General features: G+C 42.1%; 1 protein-coding gene across 2 annotated transcripts in view; it reads left to right on the forward strand.

The window, feature by feature from the left end:
• HIVEP2 (HIVEP zinc finger 2) overlaps positions 1 to 25,204 on the forward strand; it is a 509,321-nt gene that overhangs the window by 395,664 nt on the left and 88,453 nt on the right. The window contains exon 4 of one of the 2 annotated variants that reach the window (XM_086927175.1): positions 20,287 to 20,452. The exons of the other annotated variant lie outside the window; for it this stretch is intronic. The gene's annotated coding sequence lies outside the window, so the exon portion shown is untranslated. The remainder of the gene's footprint in view (positions 1 to 20,286; positions 20,453 to 25,204) is intronic. 2 annotated transcript variants of the gene reach the window in all.

Below are 25,204 nucleotides of genomic sequence, written 5' to 3' on the forward strand. Positions count from 1 at the left end.
CACACTTTTGAAAATAACTGCAATCCATATGTGACAAAAGCTGCTCTCCATTATCTGTCCGGATCCAGATAGGTAAACCTTCCATAATAAAAATGTTGTCTAAAAATTTCAAAACAGTATGTGTGTCCACCTTATCCACAAATCTCACAATAGGCCATTTTGAAAATAAATCTATAGCAGCTAAACCAAATTCTTTCATCTCCTCATTTGGCCCAATAATATCCACAGCAATGGTATCCCATGGTAGATCTGGAATTAACCCCTCACTCATACAAGGTTTTAAGGTCCTGAGAGTTTTATCCGCAGAATTACACACTTCACAGTTCCTGACTAACTTCTCAGTATCCCTATCTATTCCTGGCCACCAAAACATGTTTTTCACAATCAATTTGTTCCTCCCAATGCCAAAATGTCCTTCATGACATAGCTCTAAAATTTTCTTTCTTAAAGAAACAGGGGGAATAACTCTATCACCTCTGAAAAGTATGTTTTTCTCAAGAGATAATTCCATTCTAACCTCCCAAAAGGCTTTATGACGGTCTTCAATAAAACACTTTTTTGGCCACCCTTTACAGATATGTTCCAATTTTTTTTTTAAGTTCCACATCCTTATCCTGTTCCTCCAACCATTCTTGATTGCTAATAGCAGGTGCCCCTGAATCATGCACCAAGTCAACACTAATGCTTCCCCAATGGGTCATCCTCACACTCCTCAAGTGGAGCAGGCAATCTTGATAAACAGTTTGCAATGAGATTATCTCTACCTGGTAAGTAAACCATTTTAGATATAAACTCTCTCATGCGCATGGATAACCTAGCCATTCTTGCCGAAGCCCCAGAAATGCCTTCAGAATACAAAATTGTAACCAATGGTCGATGGTCTGTGCGAATGACAACTGGTTTGCCCCACACAAAAGCTCTAAAGTGTTCCAACGCCCATGCACACGCCAATGCCTCCCTTTAAATAATGGGGTATCTCACTTCAGCAGGGGAAAGTGCTCTTGAGGCAAATAAAATAATATTCTCCTTTCCTTTTCCATCTTTTTGGGATAATACAGCCCCCAGGCCCTTATCACTCGCATCCGTTGTCAATAAACACTCAACATTCGGATCAAAACTTGCTAGTGTATTAACACTCTGTAAATCTTTTTTGATCCGTTCAAAATCATCCTGACAACTTTTTGTCCACTCAAACTTCACGTTCTTCTTGAGTAAATAAATTCTGAATATTAAATACCTTAGATGCAAAATTGCTCACAAACTTCGCACAATATTCAGCCATTCCGAGAAATGCCCTAACTTCTTCTTTTGTACTTGGTGCCCCTGAACTTACAATGTTTTCAATCAATGCTGGTTTCGGTCTGATCCCTTCCTCACTAATGATGTAACCCAAATAAGATACACTCCTTTGACTGAACTTACACTTAGACAATTCCACCGTTAGTCCTGCTTTTTCTAACACTTTTAAAACTTGTCTTAACTTAGAATCATGTTCAGCCTGGTTCTTCGCAGCTACCAAAATGTCGTCTTGGAAAAATGAGATCATATCCACACTTCCTAGTAATCTGTACATCAACCGCTGAAAAACAGCCACAGCTGACGCCAGTCCAAACAGCATTCTTTTAAACTGATAGCAACCGAAAGGCGTGATACAAGCCATGAGACTCCTAGATTCTGGCTCTAATTCCACCTGGTGATATGCGGCAGAGAGATCTATAGTCGCGAACCAAGTAGCACCCTTTAATGAAGACACCATTTCGTTGATCTTTGGTAAAGGAAATTTCTCTACAATTATATTATTATTTAAATGGCGTACGTCTATACATAGACAAATCTTGCCGTTCGATTTTCGTGCAACTACAATAGGATTAATACATTCAGAAGCCTCAACCTCTTCTATGATCCCCTTAGCTAGTAGGCCTTGTAACTCCTTCTTTACTTCTTCTCTAATTAACATAGGGATGGGTCTTGCTTTGTGCACTTTTGGTTCAGCATTAGCTTTAAGTAGTATTTTATGCTCGAAGCCTTTCAATATCCCAAGCACTTCTCCAAACACTCCTGGAAATTCTTTACACAATACGTCACTCAACTTACTGTCTTCATCCATTACCAAAACTTTTTCAACACTATTCGGGTCTAAAATTAGGTTCACATTTTTCTGATCAAACCACCCCAGCAACGATGGTCCCACCTTAGACACATACAATTGACCTCTTGTGCTCCTTCCCTTGAATAAAAAGGTAAGCCACATATAACCCAGCATTTCAATTCTATTGCCTGTATAACTAACAGGGCAAATATCTGATGCATTCAATTGATTTCTAATTTTTCCTACAAAACTTTTCGTCCAAACCTTCTTATTGACGATTGTGTAGGGAGATCCCGAGTCTGCATACACTTCTACTACCACACCACCCAATGAGATGTTACATAAGGGTTTGCCCTGTAATGACTTTTCCGATATATTAATTACACAATTGCCTCTCACATTTTTAATACATTCAATCCTTTCTCCATCCTGTTCCTCAATTTCCTCTTCCTCATCCCAAATACACTTAACATTACTTCTTCTACGACACATCTTGCTAAAATGTCCCATAAGCCCACAGATCCCACATTTTTTTCTCAAAGCAGGACAAGTCCTACTGAAAGCCAAATTTTCTTTACTGTCGCAACGGTAGCAACTTCTTTCTTCCCTTTTTGTCTCTTTATTTTGGTATCTTGTAGGTTGACTCATCCATTTTCCTTGCCAATTTTGCTGATACTTGGTCTGTGATTGGCTTGGTGGTTGAATTTTACAAATTGCCAATGAAGCTTTCTCTTGTTCTGTTTCTTACACAACTGAGGAACATCTACCAGACATTTCTGCTTTTCTCATTATGGCTAATACATCATCTAATGGTGCATCGCCATTCACCTACAGACGATCTTGTAAAGTAGAATTATTGTTATGCATAACTAATTGATCCCGTATCAACTCGTCGTGCAAATCTCTAAAATTACAGTCGATAGCTAATTTCTTCAAGTCATCGATCCATTCATCAACAGTTTCTTGCTTCGTCTGTTTTCTTTGAAAGAACTTATGTCTAGTCACCCCAATACATACTTTCGGTGCAAAGTATCTGTCCATATCTTTAATACAATTTTCAAAAATATCCAAATTAGAATCCTCAATTTTGCTCATACGTGAATGAGTTTTTAATCCAATGGCCCCAAATAATGTAATAAAATTATTTTCTTTTGTTCTGGCTTCATCTTCTTCCCTTCATCAATTGCTTCAATATAGTTAATAAAGTATTCCTTCCATTCAATCCATTTAATACCCGGCTGGGTACCTGTAGCCCAAAATGGCTCTTGAGCGCTTATAGTAAAATTTTGTTGCGCCATCTCACACTCCTTACTTTTACTAGTGTCTCCTTTTTCCATATAATTATACTCTTCCTTTAATGAATTTACAATACGTTCTTCAATTGACCTTTTATTTGTAAATTAAAAATACCCCCCCAACAATGTTATGCTATGTTAATATTTATTTATTAAGCGCTCGTACGCCCAAGGGCTTCATGGCGCTTTCGAAGGGAACATAACACAAAGTAAAACTCAGCAGTAAGCCTGATTGAACAGCCATGCTTTGAGAGCGTGTCTAAAACTAAGAAGGTCTGCGCTCATTTTTAAGGAAAACGGGAGCGAATTCCAAAAGGTGGCTGCAAGATGGTCAAAGCAGCAGCCGCCAAGGCGTTTTTTTTTAAAGGACGGAACAGCCAGTAAAGCTTTATGAGCAGAACGAAGATTTAGTGAAGGGTTATATCTAGAAACAAGGTTTTTTATAAACTTCGGGCCTGTATCCTGTAAAGTTTTAAAAATAATACACCCAGTTTTAAACGCGATTCGCTGTGCCACAGGCAACCAGTGCAGTTGTTTCAAACCAGGTCTGATAGACTGCCACTTTGTTTGTCCAAGGATGAGCCTGGCAGCTTGATTCTGAACAAATTGGAGTCTTTTTTACAAGCCCGCTGGAAGTCCCAAGTAAAGACTATTTGAGAAGTCCAGTCGGGACAAGACAAGGGCAATGGCAACCTGGATAATAGCGGCCCGCGTAAGGAACTGGGCTATTTTTCTTATTTTCTTAAGTTGAAAGAAGCTGGCAGAAACTACAGTGCCAACTTGTCCTTTCAAGGAAAGATCTGCACTAAGTATAACTCCCAGGCTTTTAACCGAGGACGATCTCATAGGTGGAGCCCCCATGCTAGGTGGCCAGAAGCATGGACTCCAACTTAATTCACTTTTCCCAGGCAAGATTAATTCTGTCTTGCTGGGTTAAGCTGCAGATGATTAAGGCTCATCCATCTCTGTATGTATGTCATGGTGTTTTGAAATTCCACCACAGAATCTTTGGTGTTAAGAGGGAAAACGAGTTGGAGATCATCCGCATAGTTATAGATGGTAACTTTAGCATTCCTTAGAGAGTATAGTAGTGGGCGAAGATACAGATTAAATAATAAGGGTGACAGTGATGATCCTTGCGGTACGCCGCATGTGGTGGGGATAGTGGGGGCTGTGAAAGGGCCTAATCTTACTGATTGCGTGCGTCCTGTAATAAAGAAGGTGATCCAACTTAAAGCAAGGCCCCTGAGGCCGGCTTGTTCGACACGGTTGATAAGAATGGTATAATCAACCGTGTCGAACGCTGCCGACAGATCAAGAAGTACAAGGGCCTGGTGGATGCCTTTATCGGCATTCCGCCTTATAGTGTTTTGAACCGCCAAGATCACAGCTTCCGTTGAGTGACAAGGGCGGAAGCCTGCCTGATTGGATTCAAGATATTCAGAATTTTCTATAAATTTGGACACACTTGTAGAGACATGGGCTTCCAAAATTTTTGATGTGTAGGGTAACAGAGATATTGGTCTGTAATTTAACGGATCGTGTGGGTCTGCTCCTGCTTTTTTAATCAATGGAATAAGCAGGGCTTTCTTGAGGCAACTAGGCACTTTGCCCTGTGAAAGTAAGCCATTTAGCAGCGGAAGAACGCCCTGTGGAATTGCTAACCCCACCTCTCTAAAAATATGTGGGGGACAAATGTCAACAGGTGATCCAGATTTAACCCGTGCACAAAGATCAGACAAGATTTTTACATCAACGGGGGGGGAAGATTTCTAGAGTAAAAGGATTATGATAGACATCATCCAAAGGAGGGGGGGCAAGGAATTTAAGATGCTCTGCTTTATAGTAATAATTTTATTTTTTTTAAAACCATTCAGCGAGTTGCAAAGATCTTGTGTGGGAGTGACAAGAGGGGTGGTTCTATCACTGTTACCAAGATCATTCACAATGTTAAACAGATCTTTTGTCTTGTTCTGTGAGTTTAGAATTTTCTCAGAAAAGTAGTCAGTTTTTTGTTTTAGAATACATTTTTGATAAGTTTTACGGGCCATGCAATAATTTACTTTATCTTGTAATAAGTACCTGGTCCTCCACTTCCTCTCTTTTTGATGCACTTCCAATTTTAAGATCTTCAGTTGTGGAGTAAACCACTTATGTGCGTCATTGGGGCGTGAGCGGGGGAAATTCACGTGGGGTGCATAAATATCAGCTGCCCGTTGTATCCAGCGTGAAAAGATTTCTTCAGTGACATCGATGTCTTTGGTCATTGGAGGGAGGGTCGAGGCCAAGGTGTCCAAAAAAGCCGGTGTATCAATGCCCTTCCATTTCCTAATTTTTCCACCCACTTGAGATGACTGTTTTATGCCTCTGTCGATGGTAAGTGTAAAGTATATGAGGAAGTGATCAGAACAGATACAAGAAGTTATGGAGGAAATGGATAAGAGAAGATTATGAGACCATATTTGGTCCAAACTATGCCCTTTTTCATGGGTAGGAGAATGGATCTGTTGAATTAGATTCAGATCTAAAAGTAAATCCTTAAGTTCTGCTGCCTGGGCTCCACCTCAGTAGCACCAAACCAAAGATTAAAGTCCCCCACCAGGACAATTTTAGAGTAATTTGTTACAAGGGAAGCCATTTGTTCTGCCAATAAAACAGAAAAAGTAGGCATAGATTGAGGGGGTCGTTAAATTAAAACTATTAATAATGTTCCACTATCAGTATCAGTTTTAAAAACAATATTCTCCGAACTAGTCAGGACAAGGGGTGGGAGAAAAGTGAACTTGTGGGAGTTATGAATAATAGCAGCCACTCCTCCTCCTTTTTTCCTGAAGATCTATTAACATTTAAGATATAATAGTCAGATGGAACAGCAGCCAAAATATCTGGTAATGAGTCCTGGTTAAGCCAAGTCTAAGTGAGAAGCATGTTGTCAGGTTTCTCAGATATCAGCAATAGAAAAATGTCCATTTGATGTTTGACCATAGACCGCGTATTAAGATAGATACAATTGAGCTTGGTCTGTGGTTCTAAAGAAGGAAGAGGACGAGTGCGTGAGCCAGAATAGATAGCATTACCAGCTGTGTACTTATATTTAGAAATACCATAAAGGGAGGTGCGTTTGAATACGTGCGGGGGTATTGGCGGGCAAAGGTGATCGGGGGGGGGGGTCTTAAAATAACCAGGTCACGGGAGGAGTAAGTGTGCATTTGGGCATATGTTTTGGCCCCAGGCCCCAGCCGGCCGCGGACGGGCGCAGACGGGCTTACCTTAGGCGCACCTTCGGCGCGCCAAGGTCGCGCCCGCTGCACTCATCCGCTGCGCTCCCGGATACACATTGAGTTTTAAGCCCTGCCTCCCAGAAGAACTAGCAAAAACAACAAGTGATGGACTGAATGTGGATCAATGTCACACACTCCCCCAGTCAAAAGATCTGGGCCCAAATCCATCGTTTTTTTGCACTCCACACCACCCTGGGTTAGACAATGGCGATATGCAAATCAGCTCTGACCCTGTTGCCCCATATCGCCATTGTCTAACCCAGGGTGGTGTGGAGTGCAAAAAAACGATGGATTTGGGCCCAGATCTTTTGACTGGGGGAATGTGTGACATTGATCCACATTCGGTCCATCACTTGTTGTTTTTGCAATTGCCGCCCTAAGTACGCTGGGGATGCCCAGACGTGGGTCCCAGGCACTCCACACCACTGAAGTCAAGCTAGCCGGGCTGATGAGAGGTGTTACCTCGAAACTGGTCCGGTCCTCGGATGCTTGATTCCGTTCTGGGAAGGACATGGCTTTTGTAGTTCGGACTGGACTGTTCCCATGGGGCAACAGGGTCAGAGCTGATTTGCATATTGCCATTGTCTAACCCAGGGTGGTGTGGAGTGCAAAAAAGCGATGGATTTGGGCCCAGATCTTTTGACTGGGGGAATGTGTGACATTGATCCACATTCGGTCCATCACTTGTTGTTTTTGCAATTGCCTCCCAGAAGAACTAGACCGCTAGCTCCGGTCCAGCCCAATCAAAGATGGCGCCTCACCTCGCCCTCCACGCAAACGGCACCGTCAGCCGCGATGGAACGGGGCGGGGTACAGTTCAAAATATACAGCTACACAGTGCACAAAATTGGTAAGTGATTTAAAATATTTAGTATAAAATAAGAGACAGCCACCGACATCTAAATCATGCCAGTATTGTCTTGCGCTATCAACAGGTGACTGTGCGGGGTATAACGCTGGATATTACAGTCGGTCGGTTCCCACAAAGAACCTCAGTTGCTGCCACCAACCTTGAGTCCTCACCTGTATTTTTTCCAGAATGCTCCCTATTTCTTTAATTTCCATTAAATATATATCGAAATAAAGTTAGCAATTCTTGAATCAATTCCAATGTTTTTTTTGTTATACTGAGTCTTAAAGATGCTTTCTCCTAACTTTGCGCTGCTCCAGTGAATTCCTAAAGCAGAAATCCAAAATGGCCGCTGCGAAAGGTTACGCTGCGTGACCTTACGTAATTACCCCACGTCCTCTGATATTTTCCGGGGTTCTGAGCGGAACACTTCAGTAAGATCTACTATTCTCCTCGCGCACAGCCCGTGCCGAATCTCCACCGCTGCTCGAAAGATGCAGCCGACAGGAGACTCAACTGACACCGTGCTTACAATAGATCAAAGTCTTACAGTGAGGTATGTTTAGTTTGAAGTTCCAAAATTTCCGCAACCTTCTTAATGAGATGTCGATGTTCCGATAGGCATATTTCCTTCTTTTCACCAAATAAAACGGTAATCTGAGTTCGATTCCATATTTTCTTAAAATTCAATAAAAAGATAGTCAAAATTATATATATGGGTCCAAATCCAACTTCGCCAATTGTAAAGATGCTCCAAAGCTGTAGTTAGAAGAATTAGTTTATTTAAGCAAAGTAATATAAATACAGGTGAGTGCCAGGGAGCAGCTCCAATGAAAGACTGCTCCAGTATAACTGACCCTCAAACACAAAAGATGCAAGAGCATACATTCTAACCTAGCGTCATATACATTCTAACTAGAACCTCAGCACGAGTCTTAAAGGCATACAATATAAGCAACATAACACTCTTTGATACTTCGCCACATGATATTCTGGTCATAATATTTTGACCATCGATATTCTGCCTTCGATATTCCCTTCGAAGATCAGGGTGAGGGTGATGATGTCATATGATTTGAAGCCTCTTAGCTAAGCTTGTTGCATGAGACTTGATAGGGGGAGGCTCACATTAATTTCAAGCAGCTCCCGTAACTCACATCACTCGGTCTGGAGAGTGAAACTTTGACTTTGGTGTCAAAAGCCACCAACGGACTCGATTAGTATTGTGGATTCGGGCTGCACAAGATTAAAGATAGCCTGGTTTTATCTCTGATGACTATTAGTACAGATGGATCTTCACACAAAAGAGGCCTAGCAGTAAATGTTCATCAATAGGGGGCTAATTACTCTTATTGATAGATTGCCCCATAAGGGAAATACCTTCTATTTGCAGAGTCAAATTATGAAGACAAAAAACTAATGTTCTCTGCATCTATTACCGCCAAATAGTGATTATAGCTCCCCCAGACATTCCGTGGTTGATAAGGGAATCAATAGCCTATTGTTGATATTTTCCCTTCTGTTGGCACTAGCTGGTGGTAACCCTAACTTGGAATACTTTGTAAGTATAATATTTCCTGTTGAGTAACAATGCAGTGATAACATAGGTACAGCTCTGGTTCCATGACTTAGACGCAGTCTAAAGACAAGGAGCCCCAAAATAAGCTTGCTTCTGCCAACTCTCAGATGTTTCCATAATTCAAAGTATGAACCAGAGAAGTGAATTTTGGCAATAGGAGACATACTAGAAATGAGTGTGAACTTGAACAGCTTTCTTATGACTGCATGGTTTTTGTATCATGGGGTAAAAAGTGACTCCATAAATGATTGGCTACCACCTTGTTCCGTAGGAGCCTTATTCGTATTACAGATGATCATGGATATTGGATGAATTCATGATCTGGGAATAGCTGTTTCATAAAAGTAGGGATGTTGAAGAGAATGCACAGCACAGTATGGGCTGTGCCTGAGCAATGTATATTTGCAGCAAATGTAGGTGTAGAAGTAGGACTCCAGATATCTTCGATCGTTGGCTTAATTGATGAGTTAATATTTTTGTTCTCTTTTATGTTGTTTGGGGTAGGAAGGTGAGCTGGCGTGTCATATTGAAGCTTGGATATCATTTGATTATTAAGCATATCGTCAAAATGTTTACTACGTTGAGCTGTGCTGAATTATGTGGCAGTGGAGGTCCAAATTAGGCAGCCGGGTTGACTAAATTATGCGGCAAGAAAAGGCAATTACGTAGCATAACGCAGCACATTTTTTCCATAGAATTACTTCATTATTTTGGCGTTTTTACTCATGGTAACACTTTATTGACAAAGATTTCACCTCATTAGTGCCAGTTTGTGAACCAAATATAGCAATAAGAAACTGAAAGATGACCAGTCAACTTCTGCGAAGGGCCTACCACTGGGCGGAACTAAATTTTGCTATGTTTCTAGTAACTTTTTATCTGTTGGAGCTGGAATTATTTTGATTTTAAATCTGTAGATTATGCAGCAGACGATAGACTATGTAGCAAATGCTGCCAACCAATTACTATGTGGAAAACGCCACCGCCATAGAATTACATAATTCTAGTTGCTCTGAATATAATACACAGTCAGAAAGGAGAGGTTTGTGGACATTGTGACTTTAGAGAGAAAATGACCTTTCAATGCCCCGCAGAGCAGACCATTCTGGATTTGGAGTCTCGTTCTTGAAGATTGTGATCCATAATTGAATCCCTGTTCTCTTGTGAAGTACTTTAAAGCTCTTGAGCCACATTTGTGCCCTAGAAACCCACTAATAAAAAATAGATTAGAGAATAGACTGGACTCATTTTTGTAAACAATCCTGATTCGTACGTATCTCAGGGCTCATGGCCGCTGTCCAGCACTTTGTTGTTTTCTGGCTTGGTTTGCGCCGAGTACCACTATCTATATGGGAAACATGGAAAACACCCAGAGGGCTTGAGGCACAGGTCTGTTTTCAAGACAGTACAACTTTAAGATCCTTTGCCATCCAGCAATGAAAGTGGCCCAGAAGGAGTGGCACATTCATGGTTTTCTACATGCATTATACTCCTGGCTGCTAGTGTTGGGTGGGCCATTGAAAGCTCAGGCCAGGCTCTAGCTAGAAGCCTGGCTCTGGCTCAGCTTGAGGCTAGCCCCATAACGGGCCGAGCTTTTACAGGAGGCCATGTAGTCTAGCGGATGCCAATTCCTGCAAATCTCTCTGTGCTGAAAAAACGTAGTCTGTGTCTTTTGTGAAACCTCTCATGTTCAGGGGCAAGGTTCACACTGTGTAAAACTACCAATACTGTAATGTAAATCCTGCCTGTCAACCACGCTTTAATCTCATCCTTTGGGAATTAAGCACACCGTAATGTGACATTGGAAAATCTGGGATCAATCCCGCTTTCCCTGCTTTAACAAATTGTGTGGCCCTAGACAAACATTTTATTTCACCAAGCCTCCTTTTTGGTCATTACCACGTGTGAGAGCACCTTCACATGCTTGAGTTCAGGATGCGCGCTTTAGAAAAAGCTCTTGTGTTTGATTAAATAAAATATAATGTTGCTCCATGTATAATAAAATTCTGGTCCACATATAGGATACACATTGACTTGCCTCGTGGTTCACTTTTTCTCAGGGCGGGGGTATGAATGAAGTTTACGTATAAAAACTAGCACGTATAGTAAAAGCTTCACAATGCAGTGCTTCTGTAAGCTGATGTACTACATTGAATGCTTCTGCATATTAAAGAAATACAATTATTTTGAATTTGGAAGAGACCATGTCATATTCTAACATGATGCTTGTTGTAAGATTTGTAGGCCCAAGATTTTCAGGGCTTGACTTGTGCACCGGCTCTTAGAGCCAGAGCCAACCACTGAGTGTTCAGCTGTGGCTCGGCTGTCCCTTTTAATTTGTTGGCTTTCCCACCTCTACTGGCTACTTTGGATGTTTTGGGGCCTTTTTAAATAGATGAAACAGACTCTAAGACATTGTATACTTAAATGACATCAGAAAACTTCATGGCTAGGTGGCACTGGGGTTGTTTTATGGCTTTTTGTGTCACTTGAGCATTTCCTCATTGAATATCAATGTGCTATTCACTGACATTCTTGCACTAGTTCAGCGATTCCTAAACGTTTGACCTGTGTGAACTCCCGCTTAATCATTACTAGAAGCCAGGGACTCTCATTGAGTCATTTTTGAAAACTGGAGACACTCCGCTTAAGCAATTTATGATTTGAACCTCATAACAAAACACAAAAATTCAAAAACAGGTATACACCAAACAAGTGCACAAAAATTGAAATATTTTAATTTGCTATCAAATATATAAAACAAGTTTTCCAAATTTTCAATTTTGCTTATTTTTTTATATACTTTATTAATTGTAATTTATTAAATGTAATATTATTTAATTTTGTAAAACTGTCACAGACCCCTTCAGCAGGGCCCAAGTACCCCAGGGGTCCTTGCCCACAGGTTAAAAACCACTGACTAGATCATAATAATCACCCATTGGCAATTGGGCATTTCATAATTTGATTTGCACTTAAACTTTATGTAGCCAATTGCTAACCACTGTGCACAATTACAAGTTTTCTATATGTGGACATGCACCTGGTAAGCACTCCTTTGTTTTGTTCTTCACCAATATTTCCATTGCTCCCTTTGGCGGGAAATTCAGAATCGTCCCAGTGTTTCTAAATGGCACTGTAGCATTTCATGGCTATATCACAGTCTGTGCCTGCATTCAGAAGCGCTGATAATGCCTCACTGTGGACTCGTATCACCTCTAGATGAAGCTTCATACTCACAGAGTTAATTTCCCCAGCCTGTATAACGAATAAACAAAGCATTTTCTGCTTACCACCTCAACACGTCTGGCCAATGTGCGCCCCGGACCACCAAACTTAAAGTCAGTGGTATTGTGCACTGTCGAAAACATTCTGCACTCATCACTGATCTGCATAATTTAAAATCTTGGAATCATGCCTCACGTGACAGAGTGCGTTTATTGGCTCCTGGTGGCAGCAAGAGGGAAATTTAAGATTTTCACTATGGAACAGAAGGCTATTCATGATGGATGCGTTATGAAGTATGTGACCTTAAAAGAAATCAAGAAAGCTGAGCGCAAGAGTAACACCAGTCCTGGTGGCATCTCGCGGGAATTAAAGTGGAGGGGGAGGATCCTCGTGGACACAGTGGAAATCATTGCCAGTAGCTTTGCGAGAAACCAAACATCACACGACCTTCTGATGAGCCCTGAAGACACACATTCTATTTTAAAGGTGGCAAAGAAATTGGCACACACAGTGTGTTTTGCACCCTTAAAATCAGGTCAGGCTCGTCTTTTATGGAGGTCCCATGAGCTTTGTGGAGTGAATCATGTGCTGTAACTGGCCTCTAACAACCGTAAAAATGCGTTTTTGCTTTCAGTGCTGCCTCATTTATGTTGCTTCAACATCTCAACTAAATGACTTTTGCCACTCTCATTGGCTGACAAAGCCTCTCAAAGGTATACATATAAGCTGTGTCCAGAGATCTGTTTGTTGCAAGTTCAAACCAGTGCCTATCCCCTTCTCTTTTATCTTTCCCTGGTTCATACACTGAGCTATTGAGTCTGAGGAATACAGGGACCTGCCACGTGGCAGTACACATTATAATTATTTTATTTTAATCTAATTTAAATTGAATTTATGTTTTATAAAATACTACTGGATGGTTCAGTGCAATAAGCAAGTATACGAAGAGGGGAATAAGATTACAATAGAACAATATCTTTAAATAGAAGTGATTGGTGGTTGCCATAGCTCTTCAGATGTTAATGGAATTCTCTGATCTGCTTCAAGATCACCATGTAAATAAAGTGAATGCTGAAGGGTAGAGCTTGAGGATGTAAATGCCCAATCCATGCCTGTATCCATCGTTTGTTTGCTCACCACTCCAAACTGGGGTGGCATGGTGAGCAAACAAACTGATTAAATCAACATCTGTGACTGGGGATGAATGTTTTATTGGTTCAGCATTCCGTCCATCATTTGTTTTTTTTGGTTTTGTCGTCCTAAGTGGGATGGGTATGCCTAGACGTGGATACTGTGCTCTCCATGCCACTAGAATCAAGCTTGCCTGGCTGATGAGAAGGGAAAACATCAAAACCGGTCCCAGGATACTTGTTTCTGGGTCCAGGGAGGGCCTGGCTTGGCAGTTCGAGCTGGACTGTTCCCATGAGGAACGTGGTCAAGACTGATTTGTACATGGCTGGGTCTAAACTGGCGTTGCGAGGTGTGCAAAAAAACGATGGATTAAATCCAGATCTTTGTGACTGGGGGTGAATATTTGATTTGCTCAGCATTCCGTCCATCATTTTTTTTTTTTTTTTGCTACAGCAAAGATATGGGCAGTTTGATTGTGAAACACGCAAGATAGAAGGTCAAGGCACCCTAGACCTGCACTGGTACATATATAGTTCTATAGAGTATGGGCAGACAATGGCAGTGCAAGAGCTGAGAACCTGACGTCCCTAATCCCCTCAAATTTTGGATAGCCAAAAATACCCAAGATTCAAAAAAGCTCAGCACATACCCATAGGTCGAATTGTCATAAGTAATGTAACACAATTAGTAGTTCTCAAAGTCAAAGTCATTATCATTCATAGAAAAGATTAACTCCCATGAAAGAATTTGTTAAAGACTTCTGTTATGAAAAACGTTCTACTTCTTTTATTTTGAGAGAGGATAATTCATTCGATTTTAAAAACGCAGTACAAAATCATAGCCATCATAGCCGACGCGGCGTTTCGTCCCCACGAGACTTCTTCAAGGCTATAAGAATATACATATATAAATCAAATGTTATCCAATGTATATACATAAGGATATTTTTAAACATTTAAAAGTATACAAATTCATTCATTTATAACAACTTCAAACACAATGGCAGAGTATCGGTTTCACAGTTATATTTGGGAATCACCGATTTGTAATATGTCTGAAAATAGAACATATTAGGAGACCTATGTTTATGATATACAAAGTATAATACTCAACAACTCATTTCACAAATTGAAGTTATAAAGTTCAGGGGGATTTTTTATAAAGTTTGATTGTGCGTTTGCAGTGGGAATATGATCTCACAGAGGCTACACGTCCTTGGTCTCATTTGAATGATAACTCTGAATCGAATGTGACCCTTTAATTCTGACTGGAATTGATGGTGTAGGTGGAGCACCCAGAACTTAACAAAGTCTGAAAAAGGACCATGGTGACTCTGGAGCCATGTCAGAATTGTTTTCTTTTATATAATGCCATATGAGAGACCTTTTTTTAGGTCATGCCTACAGACCACTTTTATTTGGTTTGACACCTACACATGTTTAAGGTGTCTGTTGTCAGAGACCTATTGTGTAAAATTCCCATATTAAGAGTGGCTTTCGGTCAGCCCATTGTTTAATTCTGGTTGTCTTTCTCATCATACTCATTTCCTTGCTTCTAATTGGAGGCTTCACATCCTCTTCCTGTGTTTGTCCTTCCACCTTCTTTACCATCATTTCTATTAGATGACTTGTATCGGTCCACAGCTGATATCAAGGAATTTATTTTTGTTGGAGCACTCTATGAGAGTGCATGTGTTTTCTTGTTCTCTCCACCATGTGCTGCTTTCATTTTGACCCCCTACCAATCACACACCTCTGTTGTTCTTCACCTCTTCCTGCTCATCTGTAAAAGCACAGCAACAGTTGTCTTTTGTGAGGGTTTGACTTAAAAGCAGACTTTATCAGGCAGGTTTTCCTTTATCGCTTGTATTCCACATATTGCATGAAAACCTCTGCTTTCACACACAAAGGTGGTATTTTTGGTCTTTGGAGAGGGAAGAGCTGTTCCATTCACTCAATTGGCATTGGAGGCAGAAGATGTACTTAGCTTGACTAAAAGCAGATGTACCTTCTTCTAGAGATCCATAAATCTACTTTCTGCAGTTCTACAGAGCACCAACTGGCCAGAGCATTTGTTTTAGTTCCAAGTCTTTGGGAAAGTAAATTGAGCATTGGCAAGTGGATTCCTTTAAATTTGACTCTTTTTATTCAAGGCCTCTGACAGCTTTTATGTACCTTTAAATACCTGCAACCAGTCCCTTATCTTATTTTTAAGCTGGATCACATGCAACAGGCATTTTAATTTATTTTTGGAGATTCTTATTTTGAAAGTATTGTAACAATAAACCGTGCCATTTATAAAGATTGAAAACATTGATTTCAAGAAATACCTGAAGATCAGCTGCGGTCCGTGCAGGTAACAGCGGTGAGGCGATGCCGAGGGAAAATTAATTAATTTAATTTTCCCCTGGCATCGTCCCTCGAAATCCCCACTTACCCGGCCCTACCGCCCCTCCGCTGTTGCCTGCACGGACTGCGACTGCTTAAGATATATGTTTGCATTTCCTCCAGTATTTTGACTTTATTTTCTTTTACGTTATTTTAAATAATGCTTTACAAACACATATTGGTAAAACCAATAGAATGGCACTTGCTTTATAAAGGCAAGGCTTATTGACTTTGCCAATGCTTTTGCTATTGTTGCTAACATATCTCAAAGGATACTAGGAGAAAATACCATGGTGTGTATTGCACATTTTATTTATAATAATAATTAAACAAGGCAACAAGGGATTTCAGATCCTGTCTCCGGCAGCCTCTAGCTGTGGTTATAGCCGCCTATCACCAGCTCAGACCAACGTGCTACATATGAGTCGTACTTAGGAAGAAGTTGTTCAGCGATGATGTATTTTAGAAAAAACAGTTATCAATTAGTTCATTGATAGGCAAACAGTTACACCCACTTAGAAAACTATATTTTACAGCTTGCTGCCCAGCCAAGAGATATGTTGTATGTCAAAGTTCAGGTATCACCTCCACCAATCTCATAACAGTGTGCACCTTAAGTACATGTTATAGGTTTGGTAATGTTAAGCGCTTTCTGTCGGGGAACTAGGCCAACTGTGGAGTCTTCAACAGAAGTCATTTTTTAATGGACACTTCCATTTCGAAAATGGGCACCATTGAACTGCTTAACATTAGCCTTTAAGCCTGATTCAGTCTTTAATCGATAAGTACTCCATTGGAAACATGATGGATATCCCTCGCGCTTTATTCAAAAGTGCACTAGAATCTAATTGACTTGTAAAAAGGCGGACAAGATAACTGTAATGTTGTAACACAGTAGCCGTCCGCCAAAATCTATATCCGGTCCCTAGTCCCTGATTACAAGAACTTCACAATTATGGGCACAAATTTCCACACTCTGGAATTCACACATGCTGTGTACATGTTCTGGTCCCTGACCCCTGTATGTGTTTAAACCTTACGTACGGTACACCTTCCCAAGTCCTCAAAAGCACACGGTCATCCAGGGACTACCTCTGTGTACTCCAGAACCACTTGATCGGGGCACCCGTTAGTTTTCATGTGCCATAAAACCCACTAGGTATTACTTTTATTTATCGACCATGAAGTGTAGCATTCATTGCTGCTCTCTTCTCGGAAAGCAATCCTTGGGCTACAGCTGGTGCATTTCATTGTCAGCAGATCCCATTCAGTGTTCATTCCAAGCCAAACCATGCAAGCCTTTGCAGACCACAGCAAGTCATCTCTTTCCATGTGATCCTGCCTTAATACAAAGGTTCTGCTCACATCCTACCTTAATCTCTAAGTTACTCACAGACTTGCCTTTCTGTTCAGCATGGGGGCGGGGTGGGCTGCTGGTCAGCTAGGGGACAGATGAAGGAGTCAAGAGACACTGGGCCTTTAAACCGCTAGAAGGCAAATTACTGAAGGGAGACTTAGAAGACCACAAGATTACGAAAATGTATCAGTCCCTTACAACGAGCAATCCTAGTACCCTCGACACCCTACGGACCAAGTGGACGACTGACCTGGGTTCTATAGATGAGGATGACTGGACAGAAGCGCTACAATCACCCAGAGAAGCAGCAATATCCATCCGTCTTAGACTCATTCAATTCAAATATCTCCATCGGGTATATTACACGAAGCTTAAGTTATGGAAGACTGGGCTCATTGCATCCCCACAATATCTCCGTTGCAAACGGGACGGAGGCTCATTTCTACACACGACGTGGTCCTGCACGGCACTGTAACGCTTTTGGCGCGGTGTGCTGGATTGCCTAGCAGAAGTACTGGGGTGGAACTTACCTAAATCCCCTCAGTTTACACTACTACACTTTGCAGAGGGAATAGACGGGAATACATATAAACGCCACTTGTTATTCCTAGGGCTTACACTAGCTAAGCGATATATAGTCAAACAGTGGAAATCAGATACACCACCCTGTGTCGGAACCTGGAAGCGAGGCATGGACTTCACTATGGGATTGGAAGGCCCGCAGAAGCCCCCAGAAACATACTAAAATCTGGCATCGATGGGCAGACTATAGAGGCTTGTTACTGGAATCATCTAACAATCCCTGCTTACGCTCAGACAATATGATGTTGCCATAAGAACAAATATCGGTAGATACAGGGCTGAATACGACATATTCTTACCAAGGGTGGTGGGTGGGCTGAGGGGGGGCAGGGTGCACAGATGCATGTTGTTTGCAGCAGTTTGTGTTTCATTGTGGCTTACCTTTTTCTTTTCTTGTTTGTCTCATATCAACTCAATGTAAAATGCAATCGGGCAATTGACTTAGATACAGTTGTTTACCCAAGGTAAATGTTCTACCGTGCCAGATGCTCTGGATTTGCAATGTATTAAATCTCAATAAAATATGTTGTGGGGGAAAAAAGAGTTACTGGGCCTTCTTTGAGCTAAAAAGTTCCCTCTTGATTCTCAGATGGTTGACGACATCACCTCAGTAGCTGACCTATACTTCACAACCATGTTGTATAGCAACGCCTTCTTTGGGTGCAGGTGTAAAGGGACATTTTCAAGGGCGCAGGTGTAAAGGGATACTTTCATGAGGGACAGATGTCTAGGAATGGTCAAATGAGGAAGGTTTTACGAAGTGAGGTTCTGAGGGAAGAAGGGTTTTTTGGATGATGCTTTCAGGATATCCAATGTAAAAGAGGGCCATGGTGGCTTCCTAGCCATCTTCACTTTGCCGAAGAGGTGTGCAGAGTGTGTTGTTTCATGTGTGGTGACTAGTGAGATACCGCTGTCTCTAAAGATGAAATGTTTAGGGGTGGGCGAAATTTGCGTAGTCGCGGTACACAAAGCTCCGCGAAACTGTAAAAAATCTCCGTGAGCACGCAGTTCCGGAAACACGCTGAAGTGCTTGTACCGCCCGTTTGCGGTGCTTTTTTCCTGTTCGCATGCTGGAGGGAAAAATCTCACGAACACTAATTTTGAATGCACGAACAAGTAAAAATTTCCGAGAGACCGTTATCATACCATTTTTGGCAATTTAGCGTTCTCCGCAGAACGCGAAATTACCCAAATTCTGCAAATTCCACAAGCGGAACGGAATTTGCTGCCCAGACCTAGAAATGTTCACAGAGTTTTGTCAGCGACGCTTTAGCTGCCCTACAACATGCGGGTGTGGCTAAGTAGGTGTATTGCAGGTGATTCCTCATTGCCACGATGAATGTAACCAACCTTGTATTTTAGAGATCAGAGAGGTTTTGCTTCTGTGCTTGTAGAATGCACCCTTCAGCGTCAATGAGAAACTTAGAAAACGTCCACGTCTCATACCCACCTGAGTAACTTTCTGCTGTGTTTCTAGGGATTGTGACGCATCTGATATATTTCTAAGTCTTTTATTTTGACACATTCCACAGCCGCACAACAATGAACGGCCGCTTCTGTCGTTCACCATCGCTAACTACTCGTTTGTAGCCCTATGCCTCCGGCCTCTTCCGGCTGCTTCTCTCAAGACTCTTACATTATTTACTGCGCATGCGTCCGGCGAGGACTAGCATGAGGTGTGACTGTTGGCTCAGTGCCCACATTATCTCCCTTACCAAAGTCCAGCCTGCTTTGCTACAGTGCCGTGTAGGGGTTTTCCTCTGATCCGTTCTCTACTGTAGTGGCACCGTGCCAGCCACGCCTGGCGAGCATCGCATGACACAGTCACAATCGTGAGGCTTTCAGAGAGAGTCTCTGCATGTGGAGGGAATAGTGGATCAAAGAAAGGGAAGAAAAAAGTGGGAGTTATTCAGAAAAAGAGAAAAGAGTGCAAGGGATATAAAGAGAGAGCAAAAGATAGAAAGCGAAAGACAGAAAAAGACAGAGGTGGACAGGGAAAGACAAGAGGGAGCAAGAGATAAAAACAGACATGAAGAGATAGCTCAAAACTGAAAGGAAGGAGAGCGCAAGACAAAATGGGTGAGTCAATAAGACAGAGTAAGAGAAAAAGAAATAAAAACAGAAAAAGAAGAGCGTGAGGAAAAGAGAAACAGACAGCGAGAAGTAGGGAACAGAGAGTGAGCTAAAGATAGGTCGTGATAGATTGGTCGAGAGTGAGGATGAAGATTGCTTTAATATTAAAATCGATTGGTTGGTTGCCAGGATGGCTGAGTTTGGAAAATGTCAGGCAGAGCTACATCTAATTATGAAAATTCCTATAAAATATGAATAGACATCTAGTGCCTGCTTGATAAACACTTCCTCTCAAATTATACATTTAGTGGCGCAAGGTAGGTGAAATTCCAAGTTGTGGTAAATTCTAAATTGAGTAAGACAAAACGTTGGAAGAACTAAAACCCGTTTGCATGACCTGAGAAAAACAACCCTTCTTTTGCCTTTCTTTGTAGGGTGAATATGTAGTGTCCGGCCTGCCTCATTCTGCGGTGTTTCTCTGACTTTTGGCTTCTGGATCATGCATCTGGGGAGACGAGCAGTTTTCCACTCCGCCACCTCAACTTGCCTCCTACAACAGAAGAAGCATTCAAGCCCAAGCAAGACGCTTCTTCTAAGGAGGTACTTACCGTTTTACTGGCAGGAAATGGCTCTTGATTTTTGAGTGTTCAACTCAGGCCTAGAGATTTGGGAATCTGAAGCCCTAGCCAATAGGCACGTAGTAAAAGACTGCACAACACTCTGGTCGGCGAAATTGGTAATATACAAATAACCATAATATATTCATTTAATAGACTAGGAAAGGTCCTCCCTAGTAAGGAAGTGTACTCAAAAAAGGGTAAGAACCCATTTTTAGTTTTAATGCACTGCACGCGAAAATGTGATTCTGATTTGTGAAAATAAAAGGTACTATTGACTTTCAATTATTGTGCCTAAAGACATACTTTAAAGGTACAAGGTAACTACAGAAATAAACAAGCATTTGGAATGCAATAGGTCTGTAATTTCCGAAACTAAAAGCACCCGTTTGGGGCTTTTACTTTAATATCCGCCGCGCCCCTTTCCTTAGACGAGCCGTATCTAAAGAAAGAGGCACAGCCGCCATCAAAGTGAAAATGCGGCATGGGGTGCTTTTTCAAAAAAAGCATTTGTTTGTCAAATTGGCAAAGAAATGCTTTATTTTGTAAAAGCGCCCTCTACCACGCTTTTATCTTAATGGCGGCGGCTCCGCTTTCCTTAGACACGGTTTGTCTAAGGAAAGGGGCGCGGGAGCCATTAAAGTGAGTGTGGCACGGGGCAGTTTTAAAAACAAAAGTTAAATAGTAAAAAAAAAATGCAGCTGCTTACGGTGGCGCAAATAAACCTAAGGCACGGCTGCCACTGTATGAGCGTGCCGTGCTATTAAAAAAAAGAGTAAAGCAAAGGGGGAGTGTGTGTACTGAAACACATTTAAGCAAATAGTGCTCAGAGGCTGTAATTAAAGTCTACTGAGTAACAACACAGGGGGTGTCCTCATGGGAGGTTACAAAAAGAGACAGGTCGGTACTAAGGAGGGACAACTAAGCCTGTTGACCAATGAAAAGCCACAGTTTCCAAAGGACAATGACCCAAGCCACAATGAAAAAGATGGGTGAAGTGTGCGGAGCTTCAAGTCCATACCTAAATACAGCATGCTTTGCAGAGCAGCGCATGTGTTGCCTCAGCGCCACCTAAAAAGGATAAAGAATGAAAAAAAACTTGGCAAAGTAAAATGCCAACAAGCCCTGGCACTGAAGGGCACTTCTGTTTGGGCAGATTTGCCTGTTATGAGGCCAAATGCAGTCACTCGCAGTTCAAGAGAGACAGTTACCGAAGTGGACTAACCCATTGTCCCACTCTGTATTCTGCAGTGGGAGAGAACAAAATGTGACTGACAGCTGAACAGACCAATTGATAAAGAGTGCTGACCATCTATGTATGTATTTTTTATGTATGTTTTATTTTCATTCTATCTGGTTGGCAAGTCGGCTACAGCTCTCTGTAAGCCAGACATACAAAGCAGTGATTACTAACAGGTGTAAACTCAGCCACCAAAACCATCAGCAACAATGGGAAGAAGATGTATTTTCAACGACGTTTTTTAGAGCTCATGTGTTAGTTAAGCAGCCTTTGCGGGTTGCAGGCGGCAAAATAAGGGACGCGATTGATACCCTAGCTACTCCTAAATGACGACGCTGCCATAAAAATAGCTTTACACTATGCTTTTTCTACGTGGGGGCAAGCGCTTGGAATAGGCCAGTACATAGGTACCAGCAATAAAGCAATTTAATATCGTGAAAAGACCTTCCCACCTCACACATGAGACTTTCTCCATAATTTGCTATCATAGAAGCCCGAATAGACAATTTTTTTTTGTAGAGGTGGAGGGATGCACAGTGTTATTTTACATGTTTTGTAAAGTTTTTTATGCTGCCCTACCGTCACTTCACACATGTTGCACTGCCCAAGATGATCAGTCATATGTCGGAGACGCGTATCCTGTTTTCGTCGAGTTCCCAAACATTTTCCCGCACTTATTTTTAGTTGTTTTCGTGTGTTCCTCGTTGTATGTTACCCCGTGGCTCGAGACATTCTGCTGGGTGGTTAAGGCCCTGTGGTTGCAGCTCCAGCCCGCAGGGCCATTCCTTCACACGAAATACCTGAATACGAGGTCATTGTTTCCATTGTAAACCGTGGAAAAAATGATGCGTATATTACCATTTTTTCCCTCGGTGTGACGCAGGGAGCAGGAGCTCGAGTCTGTAAATAATAACTTGTCAATCGTCTTAGTTCCCCAAACAAGCCCTCTGACCTGGGGCAGCTGGCGCCTTTTGGATCCTCGCCAGCGGGCAGGGTGAGGTGTGCACCTCACCCTTCCCCCAGAGATCCAGGGTGAATCACTGTGGAGAAGAATACAGGTGGAATATCTGAACATGTACAGGTTCTCCGCAGGAACGAAACAACATTATTTTCAGCTATACACAAACTACAAAACATTTAAATTAGACTACATAATCAGTCAGAGCATGCAATGCAAATCTTTGGCAGTCTTTGCTATAGCACAGTGGGTCCCAAACTGTGGGAACCCTGGGGGTTGGCGAAGCCTCCTAGGGGGGTCCGTGAGTACCTTGAAAAGGAAATAATATTAACAGATTAATAAAGTGTATATAAATATTGAAGCTAAATGTACAATTGAGCACTTTATTGCTGGGACTGTTCCAGGCCCTCATCAGTATAAAAAAATAGTGACTAAAATAATTTTTAAAAAATGGTGTAAAATAGACACATTGCCATAGTACTTACTGTGGCTTAAGGGAACTACATTTGTTTGGATGTGCTTCTTGTGAAATGGCAGAATGCCGTCACTCATGAGCAATTTAGGCAACCGCTGAAGTCAGCTGACCCACTGCCCATGCTGTATGCTGTAGAGTGCTTGATTCTGGTCTAGGAAAGACATGGCTTGGTAGTTCGGGCTGGGCTGTTCCCATGAGGCACAGGGTCAAGGCTGATTTGCATATAGCCATTGTCTGACCTAGGGTGGTGTGGAGTGCAAAACAAACGATGGATTTAGGCCCAGATCTTTGTACTGGGGTGAATGTAAGACATTGTTCTGCATTCTGTCCATCAACTGTGTTTTTTGCAGTATGCTGTAGAGTGCAGCAGGAAAATTTGAATGACACAAAAAAGAGATCAATGGATGAAGAGGTCATACTGAAAGTTCCATAAGTAAATGTATTATACATATACATCTGTAAAATCAAAATGGTCTTGGCTAATGCCATACCTACATATGGACTTTGCGACGACAGTTTGGATCAAAATAGGCTAAAGTATGAAACTCCCCATTTCTAGGGCTGGCCAGTGTATGGGTTTTTAAGAGAGACAAATCAGAATAACATATACAAAAAGTGAATTCCAGGTTTCAAAATGTGGATGCCCTCTCCACTGCAAAACTTGCTGTTCAGCTGAAGAATACACCACAGAACTCGAGGTGGGCGAGCCATTGAAAGATCGGGACATGCTTGAGCCCAATGCCTGGCTCAGGTGGCAGTCCGATTGGAACCTCAAGCCCAGAAGGAGCCAAGCTTTCACACAGCTAATGTGGCCTAGTGGCTAAAGCTGCAGACCATGTAATGCAAGGCACCAGTTTCGAATACTTGCCTATGCCGAGTATCCTGTCCTGGGAATCGCAATAAATCTACCTGTGCTACAAAAAAATGTGTAACTTGTCTGTTGTGAAGTGCTCTTATGTTCTTGGTCAAGGGCCACGCTACTTAAAACTACCAAAAATATAATGTGGATTCTGCCTTCCATCAACTGAGCCTCCTTTTTGCTCATTATCACATGTAAGAGCTCCTTCAAAAACGCGAGTTCAGGATGTGCATTGTGTTTGGTTTAATGATCAGTAATAATGTTGCATCTTGTATAAAAAGAAACTAGGCCACATATAGGGTACACGTGAGAGATGACCTTCCTGCATTACCTTCAGGAATGTTTCTCAGTTCATGTTTAAAGCTCTCACTTTTGATCAAATTTATTTTTATTGGCATCAAGGCAAAACAATGCATTGGTTGGACATTTGCATCTCACATTACTCCACATGCCCCTTTTCAAAGCCCCAACGTGAGACTCCCTGTCCCCCGCGTCAGAGGCCTTGAGTCCGTGTATGCTGGAGAGGGTAGCCCAAAACACTGTGATGCACATTAAAACTCCCAAGCCCAGCCCCCCTACCATTCCCACCCACTCCTCAACTGGTTCTCCCCCGTCCAACCCAAGTTCGTGGAATTCATTGGTAAGCAGCGCGATCAAAGGGGACCATATCTCCCTGAAGGTGTCAGAAGTTTGTGTAAGAGAGGCCTGTATGCGCTCCATCCCCATGATAAACCATATTTTGTGGAGCCATCCCGTGTGTGAGGGTTTACGTGTGTTGCCCCATAATGAGAGGATGTGTTGCTCCCATTGCCAGCCCCATTTGCTTCCCCCGAATCGACTTGAGAGGGAAGGTCAGTTTGTTAGGCAGGCCCAGGATCGTGTATGCGGGGAAGCGGGGGATTTCTGTTTCAAAGTATAAGTCTATGTCCCGCAGTACCTCCTCCCAATACTCCTGCACCTCCAGACATTCCCACAGTAGGTGAATCATGGTCCCGGTGTGTCCGCACCCCCTCCAACACTTAGGGTCCCGGCTAGGATTGCTCTGGTGCAACCTTTCTGGGGACAGGTGCCAGTAGCAGGCCACCTTGATCGCGGCTTCCTTACTGGCCACATTACGAGCCGTGTGATGCGCCCTAAAAGAAACCTTGCCATTCTTTGTCTGAGAGCGCCCTCCCCAGTTCTCTATCCCAGCGTTTCTGACCT

Source organism: Lissotriton vulgaris, chromosome 6 (assembly GCF_964263255.1).
Source record: "Lissotriton vulgaris chromosome 6, aLisVul1.2, whole genome shotgun sequence".
Lineage (NCBI taxonomy): Eukaryota > Metazoa > Chordata > Amphibia > Caudata > Salamandridae > Lissotriton > Lissotriton vulgaris.